This window comes from Globicephala melas, chromosome 5 (assembly GCF_963455315.2).
Source record: "Globicephala melas chromosome 5, mGloMel1.2, whole genome shotgun sequence".
Taxonomy (NCBI): domain Eukaryota; kingdom Metazoa; phylum Chordata; class Mammalia; order Artiodactyla; family Delphinidae; genus Globicephala; species Globicephala melas.
This window is the reverse complement of record NC_083318.1, coordinates 36,077,563-36,094,280: the sequence shown is the minus strand read 5'-3', so window position 1 is coordinate 36,094,280 and position 16,718 is coordinate 36,077,563. Positions and strand designations below refer to the sequence as shown.

General features: G+C 48.1%; 1 protein-coding gene across 6 annotated transcripts in view; it reads right to left on the bottom strand.

Moving 5' to 3' along the window:
* C5H4orf50 (chromosome 5 C4orf50 homolog) overlaps window positions 1-16,718 on the bottom strand; it is a 116,260-nt gene that overhangs the window by 44,873 nt on the left and 54,669 nt on the right. The gene's annotated exons all lie outside the window — the stretch shown is intronic.

Sequence of the window (16,718 nt, the reverse complement as noted above, 5' to 3'; positions counted from 1 at the left end):
AGCTCTTATGTTCTTACAACAATGCTATGAGTTAAGGACTCTCATTGCTAACAAGGAGACTGAGGCCCCAAGAGATGAGGCAATTTGCATAAGGCCGCAGAGCAAGCAGGTAGTGGAGTGGGAACCGGAACTCCGGTATGCTGGCCCCAATTCCTACATCCTTTGCCACTGCCCACACCACTTCTCTCTCATCCTGAAAATCTCCCCCCCGCCCGGCAACCCCCCATTCCCTCCCCACCTCCTGGTAACTTCCCTCTGGGGCCTGCATAGAATGACACGGAAGGAAGAACTCATATTTGTCTACTGAGTATTCATTTACACAATAACATGCACCACACCTGCTGGGTGCCCAATACTCTTCTAGAAATTAAGGATACCAATTGCTAGAACACAGTAGACCAGACCTCTGCTCTTAAAGTCTAAACACGTGCCTAGCACATACAACCACTCTTAGCACATTCCCTCATGGGATCCTCACGGCAGCATCATGAGATAGACAGCACCATCCCCCTCTTACAGATGAGGCTGAGGGGAATAAGGACACTCACTCAAGGTCACCTAGGGCTTGGGACCCAGGGTGTCCTGACCCCAGACCTAGGCTTTCCCCAATTCACCATGAGACCTTCTTCCACCCACAGCTCCTTGAGGATGGATGTCCTCCAAGTCTTCTCCAAACTAAAGACCCCATTTCCCTTCTTTGTCCTTCTTATGTTTTGGTTTCAATCCCAAGAACCTCCTGTTCACCAATGTTTATTTTTAAGACTTGATTTCAGCTCAATTGTGTGCACATTTATGGAGTGCGGGGCATCTGCCAGGCACTGGGTAAGGGGATGGCGCTCAGGGGGAATCCCAGTCCAACTGCTTAAGAAAACTGCAGAAGAGGTGGCTGCTGGCTTGAAATAATATGGGGTGGAGCGTGGGTTACATATGGACTGAAAAGGTCTCCCTTTCCACACACCCCACCCCAGGGAGCAGCAAAAACCAATGCCAGCCAAATAAATAATAGCATCTATTGCACCCATCTGGTTTGCTCAGAGCTAAGATCAGGCACGGGGCGGTCCGAGAACAGACCGGGGGCTTGAGGGTCCTATTGGACCCAAAGCAGTTGGAATCTCGCCTGTGCCAATCGCTGTACGACTTGGACAGTGACTTGTCTGCTCCAAGTCTCAGTTTCAACATCTGCAAAATGGGAGACAATATCGATTTCTTGGCATCATTACACAAATTAAATGTAGCAACATGTGTGAAAAGGCCTTGAAAGATGCCCAGCATAAATTCAGTAGCATGTGGGGCTTAAATAATTTTACCCGAAATAATAATACTATCCAATATTTAGTGAGGACTTGTATGCCAATCCCTGTTTTAAGCACATTACATATTTGGTTCAGTTCCTCCTACAAATATATGACAGGTGCTATGCTCACTGCTTTTCATTTGAGGCAATGGAGGCACAGAGGGATTAAGTCAATTTACCCACAGCTAATAAGTGGCCTGAGAGGCCAGCTCCAGAATCCACAATCTTAACCAACACGCTCTCCTGCCCCAATAAAATAATACGATGACAGTGCAAGGTTGAATGGGAGATACTAGTAAATATAATACACGATACGATCTCCGGTTGAAAAGAGTCTGGCTGCATCCGATGAACGTCAAAATGTTGAAAGTGAACATCTCCTAATGGTGGGATTCCATGTGTTTTTGTTTCTTTATTTTTTGTATTTTCCAAACTTACTGAAATAAACATAATCAATTTTTAGAAGCAGGGAAAAAATCGTTATTTAAAATGTTTCTTAGTAGCTACTATGCCAGGCTTGGTTAGGCACTGTGCATATCTTTAAGGATATTATATTATCCTGGGTTTTCAGGCACTATCTGGAAAGTTTCTAGCCTGACACAGAATAGATACTCAATACACGTTTATCCTCTTTCCTCTCAGGAGCAACAGCTATTTCTAGTGTCCCACAAAGCACCCATGGCATGCTTCTTCCTAAAGTGGTCCCTAAAACTGTTATGAAGGCAACAGAACCAAACAATAGCTTAATGATTTTGTTTCTTTACATTCACTCTGAAGATAAGCTCCCAAGTTTTCCCAGTTCATATTTTGGATCCCTGAACTTAATTTTGGGATTTTACTGTGGGGGCACCTCTGGGTTGATGTCCAGGCACCAGCAGGTGGAATCTGGGGTAATATGGAGGTATATGCGGTGTTCTTTCCATTCCATGGGAAGCAGGGAGGTAGGAGTAAAGCCACCCTCTGCCCTTCACCCCAGCTCTGTGACCTTGAGCAGATGCATAAAAACTTCAGTTTCCTGATCTGTAAAATGCTATCCTCTTCTTTATCCCTGGTATGGTTGTCAGGAGACTCAAACAAGAGCACACACAAGGAAATACTTTGAAAACTTTAAAGTTCCATCCAGAAACAAGAGGTGGGAAATACCTAGAGGAAGCCACGCAGCCTCTAAGCCACTTGCTATGGTCTGAACATTTGTGTCCCCCCAAATTTCATGTGTTGAAATCCTAATGCTCAATGTGACAGTATTAGGAGGTGGGGCCTTTGAGAAGTGCTTAGGTCATGAGGGTGGAGTCCCCATGAATGGGATTAGTGGCCTCGTAAAAGGACGCCACAGAGCTTCCTTCTGCCATGTGAGGACACAACAAGGAGTCAGCTGTCTGCAACCCAGAAGAAGATGTCCCGCCTTCTTCTTCTGTCCCAACCATGCTGGCACCCTGAACTCAGACTTCCAGAACTGTGAGAAATAAATTTATGCTGTTTATAAGACCCCAGTTTGTGGGATTTTATTTTAGCCACCTGGATGGACTGAGACAACACTGAGCACACAGTGGATGGAAAACAGACAGGAAATTGAGAACCTGACAATAATCCCTGGCAACTCAGGAAATTACATTTCATTCAAGTTCACTTCCCTATATATTACACTATCAGAAGTTTATTTCTCAGGCTGTGAATTTTTTTTTAATTTTTAGTGGAGTATAGTTGCTTTACAATATTGTGTTAGTTTATACCATACAGCAAAGTGAATCAGCTATATGTATACATATATCACCTCTTTTTTGGATTTCCTTCTCATTTAGGTCACCAAAGAGCATTGAGTAGAGTTCCCTCTACTATACAGAAGGTCCTCATTAGTTATCTATTTTATACATAGTATCAATAGTCTGTATATGTCAATCCCAATCTCCCAATTCATCCCACCCCCCCCTTCCCCCTTGGTATTCATACGCTTGTTCTCTACATCTGTGTCTCTATTTCTGCTTTGTAAATAAGATCGTCTGTACCAATTTTTAGATGCAGAAAAAGCTTTCGACAAAATTCAACACCAATTTATGATAAAATACTCTCCAGAAGGTAGGTATTGAGGGAATATACCTCAACATAATAAAGGCCATATACGACAAACGCACAACAAACATCATTCTCAATGGTGAAAAACTGAAAGCATTTCCTTTAAGATCAGGAAGAAGACAAGGTTGCCCACTGTCACCACTATTATTCAACATAGTTTTGGAAGTCCTAGACATGGCAATCAGAGAAGAAAAAGAAATAAAAGGAATACAAGTTGGAAAAGAAGAAATAAAACTATCACTGTTTGCTGATGACATGATACTCTACATAGAAAATCCTAAAGATGCCACCAGAAAACTACTAGAGGTAATCAATGAATTTAGTAAAGTTGCAGGATACAAAATTAATGCACAGAAATCTCTTGCATTCCTATGCACTAACAGCGAAAGATCAGAAACAGAAATTAAGGAAACAATCCCATTTACCACTGCAACAAAAAGAATAAAATACCTAGGAATAAACCTACCTAAGGAGGCAAAAGACCTGTACGTAGAAAACTATAAGATACCAATGCAAGAAAGCAAGGCAACACAAACAGATGGCGAGATATACCATGTTCTTGGATTGGAAGAATCAACATTGTGAAAATGACTATACTACCCAAAGCAATCTACAGATTCAATGCAATCCCTATCAAATTACCAACGGCATTTTTCACAGAACTAGAACAAAACATTTTACAATTTGTATGGAAACACAAAAGACCTCGAATAGCCAAAGCCATCTTGAGAAACAAAAATGGAGGTGGAGAAATCAGGCTTCCCGTGAGTTCTTTTTGAAAGTGAAGGTATTTAGATATTTAGATGTTATGTAGACCCTATAGTGGTCTAAATATGAAAGTGGATTCTCAGGGGACACGGTTAGACAGCGGGTCAGAGACTCCCCCACCACGCACCCGACAGCCCCGGGGAGGGTGAGAACAGCTGTCTCTTCCGGAGGCCTCTGCAAGCAGCTCTTTGAACTCCACATCTCTCCTGCCAGCATCTCTGACAGACTGTGTCTTGGCCGATGGGACACAGCCCTGGACAGGAAGGCACAAGACCCACACTCTGGTCACCGCACGTCGCTGGTTCTTAGGTCCCTCCCCTGCCTCCTGGACGGTCACAGGGCACAGTCTCCGAGTTCCCTTCAGCTCGGAGACTGGGTTCTCAGCCTGTCCCGGGCTCTCCCTGGGGAGCTCCTCCCTGACCCCCAGTGGGGTCGGACCCCCCTGCTGCCCCCACGGCTCACTGCAGGGGGATAGCCTGTTTACAGGGCCGTCTCTCTCTCCTCCAGGAGTTCTTTCTCCTCTTCTCTGCTCCCCGGCACCTCGGAGATGCTAGGTGAACCTCTGTGGAATGAAGGAGTGACTGAACAAAGGGGTGGAGTGGAAGACAGAGCAGCAAGACAGAAAGCATGACCCGGAGCAGCCCCACACAGCCTCCGCTCAGACCCGTGAGCAGAGCTCATATCCTGGAGAACCTTCTGGAGCCTCCGCCCTCCCAGGCTGTGCTGGGCTGGAGGAGAGAGATGAGAAGGCAGCTCTGTCTTTGAGGAGCACAGAGCTTGGCGGGGAGACAGGCAAGTGACAAGACAGCAAAGAGCAAGGCATCTGGGACAGGGCTGCTGGTGCAGTGGGAAATGGGAGTCTGGGAAGCCCAGGGGCAGGGGGTCCAGGGTCTGGGAAGACTTCTGGGGACTGGGAGGTAAGAAAGGGGAGGGCTAACACATTCTAAGCACTGAATATAGGCCAGGCACCCTGCCCTGATTCACTCATGCCTCATAAAAATCTGTCTTACAGGGAGGGAAACTGAAGTACAGCCCCTAGAGAACACCTGTCCAAGGCCCGGTAGTTGGTAAGAGGTGTGGCTGGAATTCACACTGAGAGAGGCTGGGGCCTGGGCCCCTTTGCTGCAGTGCTTGCACCTGAACAAACATCTCTTCAAGCAACAGAATACAAAGAAACTATCAGGGACTAAAAATAACCGCACACGTGGACAATTGCGAACAAGGCACCAGAAAGCCAAAACCCAACTGCCACTTCCAAGGTGCCGGGAGCGAAAGCAGGGTCCCGCGCACGATCCCTGCACACAGCACCACGCAGGTGGAGGCAGGGGGCAGACCCCCTAAGCCACCCCTCAGGCCGAACCCACCAGTCCACCCCCAGCCTCACCCCATTAAAGCAACCAGCTCATCCCCCTTCAGGGAGTGAGCAAGGGAACCTGTTACTTGTTTTCGTCCCTCCTGCGACAGCCCGAGCCCCAGTAAAGCCTTGCCTGGATTTCTCATCTGGCCTCCTATCAATTTCTATTGATTAAAGAGTCCAAGAACCCAGGTCGGTAACAGCACCTGGCACATCTGGCCCCATGGCGTGTCCTCGGATTTATAGAATAAATCTTGATAAAAGACTCCATCACCTGATCTGCACAGGGAGGTGCTCTGGGATGAGAATTCTAAAGCCGTTCCGGTGAAGCAGAGGATCTGGCTGGGTCCTCAGAGCCCCAGCTCCCACTGCATTAGGGGAGCCCAGGCAGAGAGCGGAGGGTCTCCCTTAGTAAGCAGCATTCTGATTAGACAGCCCGGCAACAGCATGACATCTTAATCAATGCTCCTTGAGGGGCTGTTCCCGACTCAGCCTGGCGCACAGATTTCCCAGGGGCTGAGCGGCTGCTGCTTCCAGGTCCCCCTAAGGCCAGACCTCGGGGACTCACTTCATTTTCCTCCATGTCCTCTTCCCCAGCACTGATTAGCCTGCTGGAGCTCCAGGGGAGGGAAAGCCCTACATTGTATTCCCGGCCGTGCTTCACGATCAGGAGCTCCCAGCATCTGTGCATCAGTGATTCACTGGGGGGCCCCAGTGAGCAGGGCTGGGGGTACTTCGGAGCTGCTGCCCTAGGAGACACAGCTCAGACTTGCCTGGCCTCCTGACTCCTTAAGAAGCCTCTTGCTCTCCATGTCAGCGGCTTCTGTTCATCATTTGAGGGAGACTTGAATTTTTCTTGAGTGTCCGCTGTGTGCTGGGCCCTGAGCTAGGCTCTGATTGACAGTGGCCAGCTGAGTTTCCTCTCTGTTTTCATACACCCTGCTGTCCTCCGGGCCACGAGCTCTGTCCGTTTTCTGGGCCCCAAGAAGCCTGACCCCTAAGGACAACCCCAGGAAGCTGACCCCAAGGCTGACCTCTCGTTTGATATCTGGCTTCCAGTTTGGTTCAGCCAATGAGAGGCACGAGGAGGAGTCTGGAGGGAGGCGGGATAGAAGGTTCTAGCATTTGTTCTCCACCCCATTGAGAGCAGGTCTGCAGTGGCTGAGTGTCTCTACCACGGCCCAGCTCTCGGCAGCCTTGGGGGGTAGCAGCGCCCTCTCCTGGCCCTGCAGCCCGGGGCGGGCACCTGCTTCCCTTCTGGCCATCCTCTGTCCCCTCCTCACCCTGCCCCCCCAATAGCAAGTACATCCTCTTCAGTCACCCTTTTTTTGGGGTGTCTCCTCTCTCCTGCCAGGACCTGGTTTGTGGGATGAGGAAGCAGCTCTATCCAACCTCCAGACATGAACCTTGAGGACAGTACGCTGAGTGAAATAAGTCAGTCACAGTAGCACAGACGTTGTACAATTCCGTTTCAATGAGGTACTTGGAGACACAAAGTAGAATGGTGGTCGCCAGGGGCTGGGCGGGGTGTTTAATGGGGACAGAGTTTCAGTTTGGGAAGATGAAGACGTTCTGGAGATGATGGTGGTGATGGCTGCATAACAATGTGAACATACATATTGGTTAAAAAGGTACATTTTATGCTATGTATAGCTGCCACCAAGAAAGACACACCAGTCAATCACGGTGTGAAGACCTTATTTAGATCCTGATTCAAACAGACTGCAAAAAAAGTTAACTCTAAATTTATAAGATAATGAGAAACTGGAACACGGATTGGATATGTGATGAAATTAAGGAATTGCTTGAGGTATGGTGATGGTATGATGGCTTCAAAAACTATGTACGAATTAAGCGATGAGTTGTCTAGTTTTACTTCAAAATAATATGTGTGGGGGGAAGGGTGTTGTACAGAGGAAACAAGATTGTCCTTGAATTGGTAATTTTTTTTTTTTTTTTTTTTGCACTACATGGGCCTCTCACTGTTGTGGCCTCTCACATTGCAGAGCACAGGCTCAGCGAGCCCGCTCCGTGGCATGTGGGATCCTCCCTGACCGGGGCATGAACCCATGTCCCCTGCATCGGCAGGCAGAATCTCAACCACTGCGCCACCAGGGAAGCCCGAATTGGTAATTTTTGAAGCTGAGTGACATCTACATGGGGACTTCTATTATTCTGTCGACTTTTGTAACTGTTTGAATTCGTTCACAGTAAAATGTTTTCCAAAACGAGGTTAAATCTCAGTCCTGCCTTTTACTAGCTGGGTCCTCTTGGGCACGCTACTTCACCTCTCTCCTGCATTCCTTCTTCAAGAAGTTTTCTCCTCAAAGCATCACCTGCTCTGAGCAGCCTGGGAGGATGGTATGTGTAAGAGCACCCTCCTCATTTCCTACCCCCTTCTCCCCCTCTTCTTCCACTTCATCAATCATGACTTGAAATTACACCACGTATGAGTCTGGGTATAGCCTTCCTCTCCCCTCTGACTTGTCCATAGCTGCATCTCCTACATCAAGGAGCATGCCCGGCACATAAGAGATGATCAGTAAGGATTGCTCGAATGAGTGAATGCATGAATCACCTGTAGAATTAAGGAGGTAACAACTGCCCCGCCAGGTCAGTATGAGCATGAGTGAGATGAAGCTTTCAGCCCAAGACCCAGAGGAGAATAGATGCTCACTGATCATTACGTATTTCCCTTTTCTTCTCTCCACCTTAAAAGCAACACCTGCCTTTCTTGCACTTTATCTTCCTGAACCCACAACTCCTGGGTGAATGATTCTGTGTGTGTGTATGTATGTGATAAAAAAACACATAACATAAAATTTACCATCTTAACCATTTATAGACTTGTATACTGTTGTACAACAGCTCTCTAGAACTTCTTCAACTTGCAAAACTGAAACTTCCATCCAATGAACAACCATCCCCTGTCCCCGCCAACCACCATTCTACTCCGTCTCTATGAATTTGTCTCCTCTACTTACCCCATATAAGTAGTACCTAAATCACACAGTATTTGTGCTGTTGTGACTGCCTTATTTCGCTTAACACAATGTCCTCAAGATGCATTCACATTATAGCATGTGTCAGAATGTCCTTCCTTTTGAGGCTGAGTCATATCCCATCGTAGGGATAGACGGCTCTTTCTTTTCCATTCATCCGTTGATGGACACCTGGGCTGCTTCCACATCTTGGCTACAGAGAATAATGCTGCAGTGAATATGGGAGTGAAGATCTCTCTTTGAGATGGTGATCTCAGTTCTTTTGGACGTATACCCAGAGATGGGATGGCTGGATCATATGATGGTTCTATTTTCAACTTTTTGAGGAAACTTGCTGTCTTTTGACTAGAACTAGAGAGCCCCTCTAGAGTTCTGGTTCTTTGGGACTATGACATGGACAAAACATTTGATCCTACAGTACAACAGTGTGGGGAGGCCACTCGCAACCCCCCCAGTGAGAAATGTGATGCTAGAGGAGGCTGACGATGAAAGCAGCTCGGAAGAAAGGTGGGGGATGACTTAGTAAGAAATGAAATTAATCCTATTGGACGACGTGGTAAAAACCTTAGGGTTTAAATGAGAGCAGGCTACACCTTGGATGAGAGCAGACGCAGGGGCCCCTCTTCACCTGAAAGGGTCAGGCTCCTAACAGTGGCCCAGGTGAGAAGATCGGTGGTGGAAGAATTTGAGGCTTCACAGGAGAAAAAAGGTTGTGAGTGAACCTATGAAGGTCCACAGACAGAGTTCTCAGAGAATAAAGAGAATGGTGAGGAAATATGATATACAGAAAACACTGATGAAACATCGGGGGGAAGGATAGAGAGCATTTTATCCCCTTGTTCAACAGAAACTTTTCAGGTTCTTTCTTCCTTAAATTTTCATCAAGATGCCAATGAATTTGCTCTGTTTTGCTAACAGCATGAATGGTGAGGCCATGCCTGGTGTATTCGATTTTGAATCCAAAGGCTCAATGCCTTCCTGGTTTTATAACTGAAGAGTTGATGCTAGTTGAGGCCGAGCCCATAGAGGCCAATCTCATGATCATCTTCCACTTGCTTTTTATAACGGTACACTGATTTCGGTTGGGGTTGCCATGTGTCCAACTAACAGTCTATATTCCCAGTTTCCTTTGCAGCTACGTATGGCCATATGACTAGGTTCTAGACTTTGGAAAATATCAGTGGAAAATGCCTAAAGGGTTCCTTAGGGGGTCAGTTCTCCCACCACTCCACTACCAACAATAACATTTTCTGTTTCCTGGAACTTGGACTTGATGGCTGACACTTCTGCAGCCATCTTGGATCATGAGGTGACTTTGAGAATGGAAGTTTTGAGCTGAGATCTTACAGAATAAAGAAGGAGCATGATGCCACGGCTCCCCCATGAGACCCCTGGATGCTCAGCCCTGAGGCACATAAAGAAACTTCTATTTCATTTAAGCCATTATTAGTTGGGACTTCATTAGATGAAGCCAAATCCATTTTTAATTGAAACAGCCTCCCCTGCATGTTAGGACCCATCTGGTCTCAGGGTCACAGGGGGACTTGGAAGCTTGAAGTGGAAAAAAATCTGAGTTGCTTTTATATCAACTACCCTGATTTTTTTTCTCCCCCCATCCTCCCAGTACTCAGTGCTTACAGTTCAGGCCCTGCCCCTGAAAACTTCCTGTGAAATCAAGCCTTTCTTATACTCATCCAGCCCATCCTTCCTCTCAGGGGCAGGAAGGGGGGCTGTCTCTGGCCTCCAGAAGCTTCCATGTAATGAATGATATCATTTCCATCCCCTTATTCCTGCTGCTGGTCCCTCAGACTCCCTCTTTTTGAAAACCCCTGATCACTCATTTTCTCATTATTCCCAAGAGGAGTGACTTGTTGTTTGGGTTGAATAAGACTCAAATTAACATGGCTGACAAAATAAAAAATAAGACTGCACATGCTAAGGGATCATTGTTGGAGGAGGAATTATGATATGTTCTCTCCATGTTGTATCAATGCAGACATACAGTTTACATGACACAGGCCCATACCCCATGGAAAACTTTCCCCTGCATTCAATGCACAGAAAGAGTACCAGACAGTGTGGGAATCAGAAGTCCCAGGCCCCATGCTCAGCTCTATCTCTGACTTCCTGTGTGACAAAGGGAGCCACTCTCCTCTTCTCTGAGCCTTGATACCCTCATCTATAAAGCAAGGGCACTCTAAGGCATCAGTTCATTCTATCTCTCTGCCCCCAGATCTGCCAACTGAAATTTCCCCTGTGCTAGTGAGTATCTTCTTCACAAAATACAAATGTCCCTGGAAACTATCAGTCATTCATCACATAGTATGAAATAGTTAAACAAGATGACTTTCCTAATAATGGGACGGTAAAGCCACCTGTACTGAATGCATTGGAATGATGGTTCTGATGGAGGGAGGAGGGTTATGGTTATGAAGCAAGGGAAACTGTGGAATGAGAAACTGAGACTCAAAGAGAATATGTCTCTGTAGGTCCCATCGCTAGCTAGTGACAGATCCGGTACTGGTATTCCAGTCTGTGTCATTCCAAGTTGCTGTCCACTACCCTGCAAACCAACACTTGGAGAAACTCTTCATGATACAAGAAATACAAATATAAAGCTGAGAAAAGATGTCACCTTATCTATAAGGTGACATTTATGGTCCTAATATTTACAATAGCCAGGACATGGAAGCCACTTAAATGTCCATCAACAGAGGAATGGATAAAGAAGATGTGGTACATATATACAATGGAATATTACTCAGCCATAAAAAAGAATGAAATTGGGTCATCTGTAGAGACCTGGATGGACCTAGTGAGTGTCATACAGAGTGAAGTAACTCAGAAAGAGAAAAGCAAATATCGTATAATAACGCATTTATGTGGAATCTAGAAAAATGGTATAGATGATCTTATTTGCAAAGCAGAAATAGAGACACAGATGTAGAGAACAAAGGTACGGATACCAAGGGGGGAAGGGGTGGGGTGGGAGGAATTGGGAGATTGGGATTGACACATATACACTATTGATACTATGTATAAAATAGACAACTGAGCACACTGTATAGCACAGGGAACTCTACCTAATGCACAGTGGTGACCTAAATGGGAGGGAAGTCCAAAAGGGAGGGGATATCTGTATGTGTATGGACGATTCATTTTGTTGCAGCGGAGGCTAACACAACATTGTAAAGCAACCATACTCCAATAAAAAGTAAAAGAAAAATTCATGGTCCTAATAATAATGGCACAGATAAAGCATCTGTATCAAATGGAGTAAGACAGACAGTGCATAATAAATACCAGTCCTTCCAAGGGAAAAATTCCAAGGATGAGGAGTGAGTCTGAAATCTCCCTTCTTTCCCACCCTCCCAACCTCCACCTCCTTCTCAATCCCTGCCTGTGACGTCTCCACTCTCTGACCCACTTTCCTTGCATCCCAGACCCCTAGCAATGCCTGGGCCCTTGACTCCTTCAGCAGCTGATGGCAAAACTCTCGGTGCAGGAGGAATGGGGTGGGGAGGGGAGCTGGGTTAGAATTCAGCTCTCCATTCTGCTGAATCACTTCCTTCCTGTCCCCCCAAGCAAAAATGAAAAGGATAGTAATATTTTCTCATCCAGCAGGATCTGTACTAGAGACAACCAGATATAGTAAAATGGGAGCTTGGAGCACCATTAAAAGAAAATTGAGCAACTAACCTATGCATTCATTCAACAAACACTTATTGAGCCCCTAGTGGAAACCAGGCACAGTTCTAGGCACTGGGGATGGGGCTGAAAAAAAAAAGTGTTGGGGGCCATAAGAAGTGGTCAGATCTTGGATATATTCTAACGGTAGAGCTGAGGATTTGCTGACCTGCGGACGAACACACACACACACACACACACAGGGCAAGAGAAGGAGGAGGAAGAAGAGAAGAAAGAGAGCATAGAAGTTAAGCTCACTTTGCAGCTTTCTTTGCTCTACTGAATTCCTGCAGGAAGCAGCAAAATCACACCTCAGAATACTGAAAAGGCTGGCAACGGGCCCGGGACACCTCTGTGTGTGGAAAGGCAGAGCAGGACTAAATACAGGAGGACTGAAATCTGTACAGAAAGCAGCTGGGTGCTGGGGTCACTGCCCCCGGGGCTGCTCAGCCAGGAGACCACCTCCCAGCCCCTGGCTGCCAGTGGGAAGCAGGTCCCAGGCCTGGGACTTCAGGAAGCCATCTGTTCGCACTCCACTTCCCTTCCTTAAGGGAACTTTGGGGAAAATATTCCAAACTTCCTGCGTAATCAGGGGCTGAAGGAAAAAGTACTGCCTGGCCCCTTTGAGGATGGACTTGATTTGATCACTCTTTTCTGGATGTCTTGGTTTAGATGTGTTTGGAGAAGTCAGAAGGAAAGCCAGGTGTTTCCAGGAGGCAGAGTGGGGAGGAAGGAGATGTCAGAGGAGCCGGAAAACTGAGCGGGCCCTTCAGCTGGGTGCTCTGACCGTGAAGGGTGACCGTGCTATGCGCCACCAGGCCCTTGGGCCCTTACTCCACGGAGAGCACATGAATTTTCTTTTTAAAATTTTTTAAAACTTATTTATTTATTTTAATTTTGGCTGCATTGGGTCTTTGCTGCTGCACGCGGGCTTTCTCTAGTTGCGGCGAGCGGGGGCTACTCTTCGTTGCGGTGCGCGGGCTTCTCATTGTGGTGGCTTCCCTTGTTGCGGAGCACGGGCTCTAGGCACGCGGGCTTCAGTAGTTGTGGCACGCAGGTTCCGTAGCTGTGGCTTGCGGGCTCTAGAGCGCAGGCTCAGTAGTTATTGCGCACGGGCTTAGTTGCTTAGTTGTCCAGCCCTTGGCAGACAGGAGGGCCGCGCTGGGAAGGCCTTGGGGGCTCCCTGACTCCTCTAAGACCTGCTGACCTCAGCCTGCTGACTTGGCACTTCTGGGTCTGAGTCGGCAAAAATAAGGTGCTGAAGCTAGTCTGGAGCGTTTGTGCGGAATCACAGAAAGATGCCCACTCCAGGTGGCTGCAGCCCACAGGTCTCTGGGTGAACTTGTAAAAGGCACCACCTCCTCCAGCCAGGCACGGTCTCCCGGCAAGGACAGAGCTGGGGGATTTAACCCCCTTTTGCCTCTGGACCATATACTTTGTTCAGTACACAATGTGAACAACCAGACCGGCAGCCCTGGAAGAGTGAGGTCGCCTCCTGCTGCCTGACCACGGACCCGACTACCCCACGCACACCCTCAGCAGGTGTGCTCAGATCCTGCTCTGCTGATCGCACCCAGGATAGCACCGGGGCACAACAGGCCCTCGGTGTTGACCTGTGTCTCATGAATAGACCGTCAGGAACAATAGGGAGTTGTCCATTGAGGCCACTAGGACTTAACCCATCAGCTTCTGTCTGCAGTCTTCCCCTTGTGTGTGTGGTAGAGGATATTGACTCTGGGGTCTGGTCTGGTGTGAGGCAATCACCAGGGTGTCCCAGTCCCAGGGATGGAGATGGGGATGGCGGAAGCGACAGCAGCTGGAGGCAGTGAGACCCAGCCCCGCCCCCCTCCAGCCTCACACCTGCTTCCCGTTGCTAAATTACTCTCAGCTGCCAGCAGACAGAGCTGCTAGTCTTGGAGCTGAGCCCTGGAAGGCTTGGGGGCCGTAGGGAGCATTTGGCTGAGATTTTAGCAAAGGGGAGAATTGATGTGCGTTGGGGAGGCATGCAGAGGGATGGGGGAGGGGTGTATGAGGGGAGAGCAGGAAGGGGAAGGGGAAGGGCTTGGGAGGAGTAATTGGGGGGGGATTAGCTCTGGGCAATAATCCAAGCGGCAGGGCCTCCCTGAGCTGGGCAGTGCAGCAGAGGGGAAAGAGCTTAGGAGCACAGCAGGCCTGCGCTGGTTCTGAGATTCCTGTCCCCCACAAACGAAGAAAACTTACGTGGGAGTCGAGGTCTCTCTATGCGTTCTCGTCTGTAAAGGACAAGTGATGATGCTGAGCCCAAGGAGCTGTGAGAACCCCATGAAGGCAGGTGTGGACCTCTGGCACAGGCAGAGGCAGGAAGCAGCTTCTATCAGATGTTCCTTCCCACTTCCAAGGTTGGGGAGCTGGGCTACCAGGGACACAAGTCACCATTTATCCCCCATTCACTGTATAGAAACCTGCAGGATGATTCCCCTCAGAGCTCAGAGCTGAGGAAAAGATCTCCAGAGCTGCTTCCTTTTATTGGCAATTCAATGCCGTCAAACCCATGTTATTCTCCTTTTTGCCTTGACTACCAGGAAGCTCAGACCTCATTTTTCCATTCAACTGTCATAGCTGCCCATAGCCTTAGTGCCGGGTATAATTATTCTCTCCTACCATCAGTTATTATCTGACCCTAAGTTTTCACTCTCTGTAATACAGATTCTTTTTATTGTATCCATGTCTTTTATTTTAAGTCTCTTTAACTCCTTCTTGGAAGTAGGTAGGGACATATATAGCATGCCTGGGGGGTGGATTACACGGGTACAGGTGTGAGGACCCGTGTGTCAGGTACTGGGATCTGAGCTCCAATGGAGGAAAAATTGATTTCAGAGTCAGAGCCAGAGAGACTGGGGCTCAAATCCTGGCTCTATCAGTCTGGGCATCTGTGAGCCTCAGTTTTCTCAGCTGTAAAATGGGATAAACCCCCATCCCTCACAGGCTAGTCAGCGAGGAATTTCAGAGACACACTGTGATAAAGCCATGCATGCCCAATGCCTGGGGCGACGATGGCTGTTATTTGGCCAGTGGGGGCACTATATTTTATACAACTCCAGAAATGGGAAGACATGCTGAGCCCTGACTTTAGCAGGTGGCGAATGTAACAGCAACAACAACAATAATAATAGCTTGCACGGTGAGCCAGGCTCCGTGCTCCATGCCTCACTGAATTGTCTTCCTAAGATATGAGGTCGTGTCCCCATTTTACAGATGAGAACACCGAGGCCCAGAGGGGGTCCAGTGTCATACGGAAAGGAAATGGCGGGCAGAATTTGAGGCCAGAGCCTGCTTTGTTGCATCCTGTAACTGCTCTCAAGGTCGACAGGCCAGGCAGAGGGGACAGAAGAGGCCGGGCCCCGTGGCCGTGCTTGGTCACCCTGTGGCTAGAGTAGGGGTGGGGGGGATGAAGCTGGAGGGGCTTGTCCGTCAGATCCCTGAGGGGCTGAAGGCCAGTGCCTGGGGCTGGGCTGCATCCTGTAGACTTGAACTCAAAGGGAGGAGGAAGTAGCTCAGGAAATTATTTTCCATGCCTAACAGTAACTTCTGTGTTTTTGAAAACGCTTTTTCTGGATGGCAGGGGATGCGGGCTTTCTACTTGAAGGCATGGTGGTAAGTTGCACTTGAAGCTAACATCAACACTGCAAATGGCCAAGAGGCAGGCATTTAGCCTCTCCTTAACCCTTCTGAGATAGATACACTTTGGGAGGTGGGTCTGTTATTTGCATCATTTTTCCAGGGGAGGAAACTGAGGCACAGAGAGGGTAAGCAGCTTGCTCAAGGTCACACAGCTGATGGTGGCAGAGCTGGATGTTAGAGCAGCTGCACAGCGTATACTCTACCACCTGTGTTAGGTTTGTTCATTTTAACAAGGGTCAAATGAAGTGAGAAGGCCTGGCCCAAGCAGTGGAAACGAGCATCCTCATGGATGTTAAACAGGGGCTTTTAGGAAATGGGAGACACCAGCCCAGACCACCTCCTGAAGGCCTGGACACTCTTGAATCCGTGGGAAGGCTTTCCAGGAAGAGGCAGACCAAGGAAGAGGACCAAAGACCCTGGAGGGAACTGCAGCGGTTTGAGCCGGGTGGGGAGGGTCAGCGCAAAGCTGCACAGGGATTGAGCTCCTGTGACTGTTAAGTGTTGAAAAGCCCTGGATGAGCTTGGCTGCATCATCACCCACAGACCCGACACAGCACCATCACTTCCCCCAATCTCTTTACACCTGCCTCTCCTCAGGGAGGCTTTTCGGTCCTAAGCTCTGTCTCCATCTGTACCACCAGCGATCCGCGCCCTCTCCTTACACCCTGGACTTCACCGATTCTTCATCTTCTGCTTTTTAACATCACATGCGTCAAGAGGAAACAATGGCAGCATTCCCACAGCTCTCATCACATCCCAGGGCCTCTCTTTAGTGCTTTTACTCACTCACTCCTCACAAAGCACCCTAGGCTGTAGGCACCCCCATTGTACAGATTAAAAAACTGAGGCACAGAGAGGAGAGGTGAGGAGAGGAGCCAGAGCC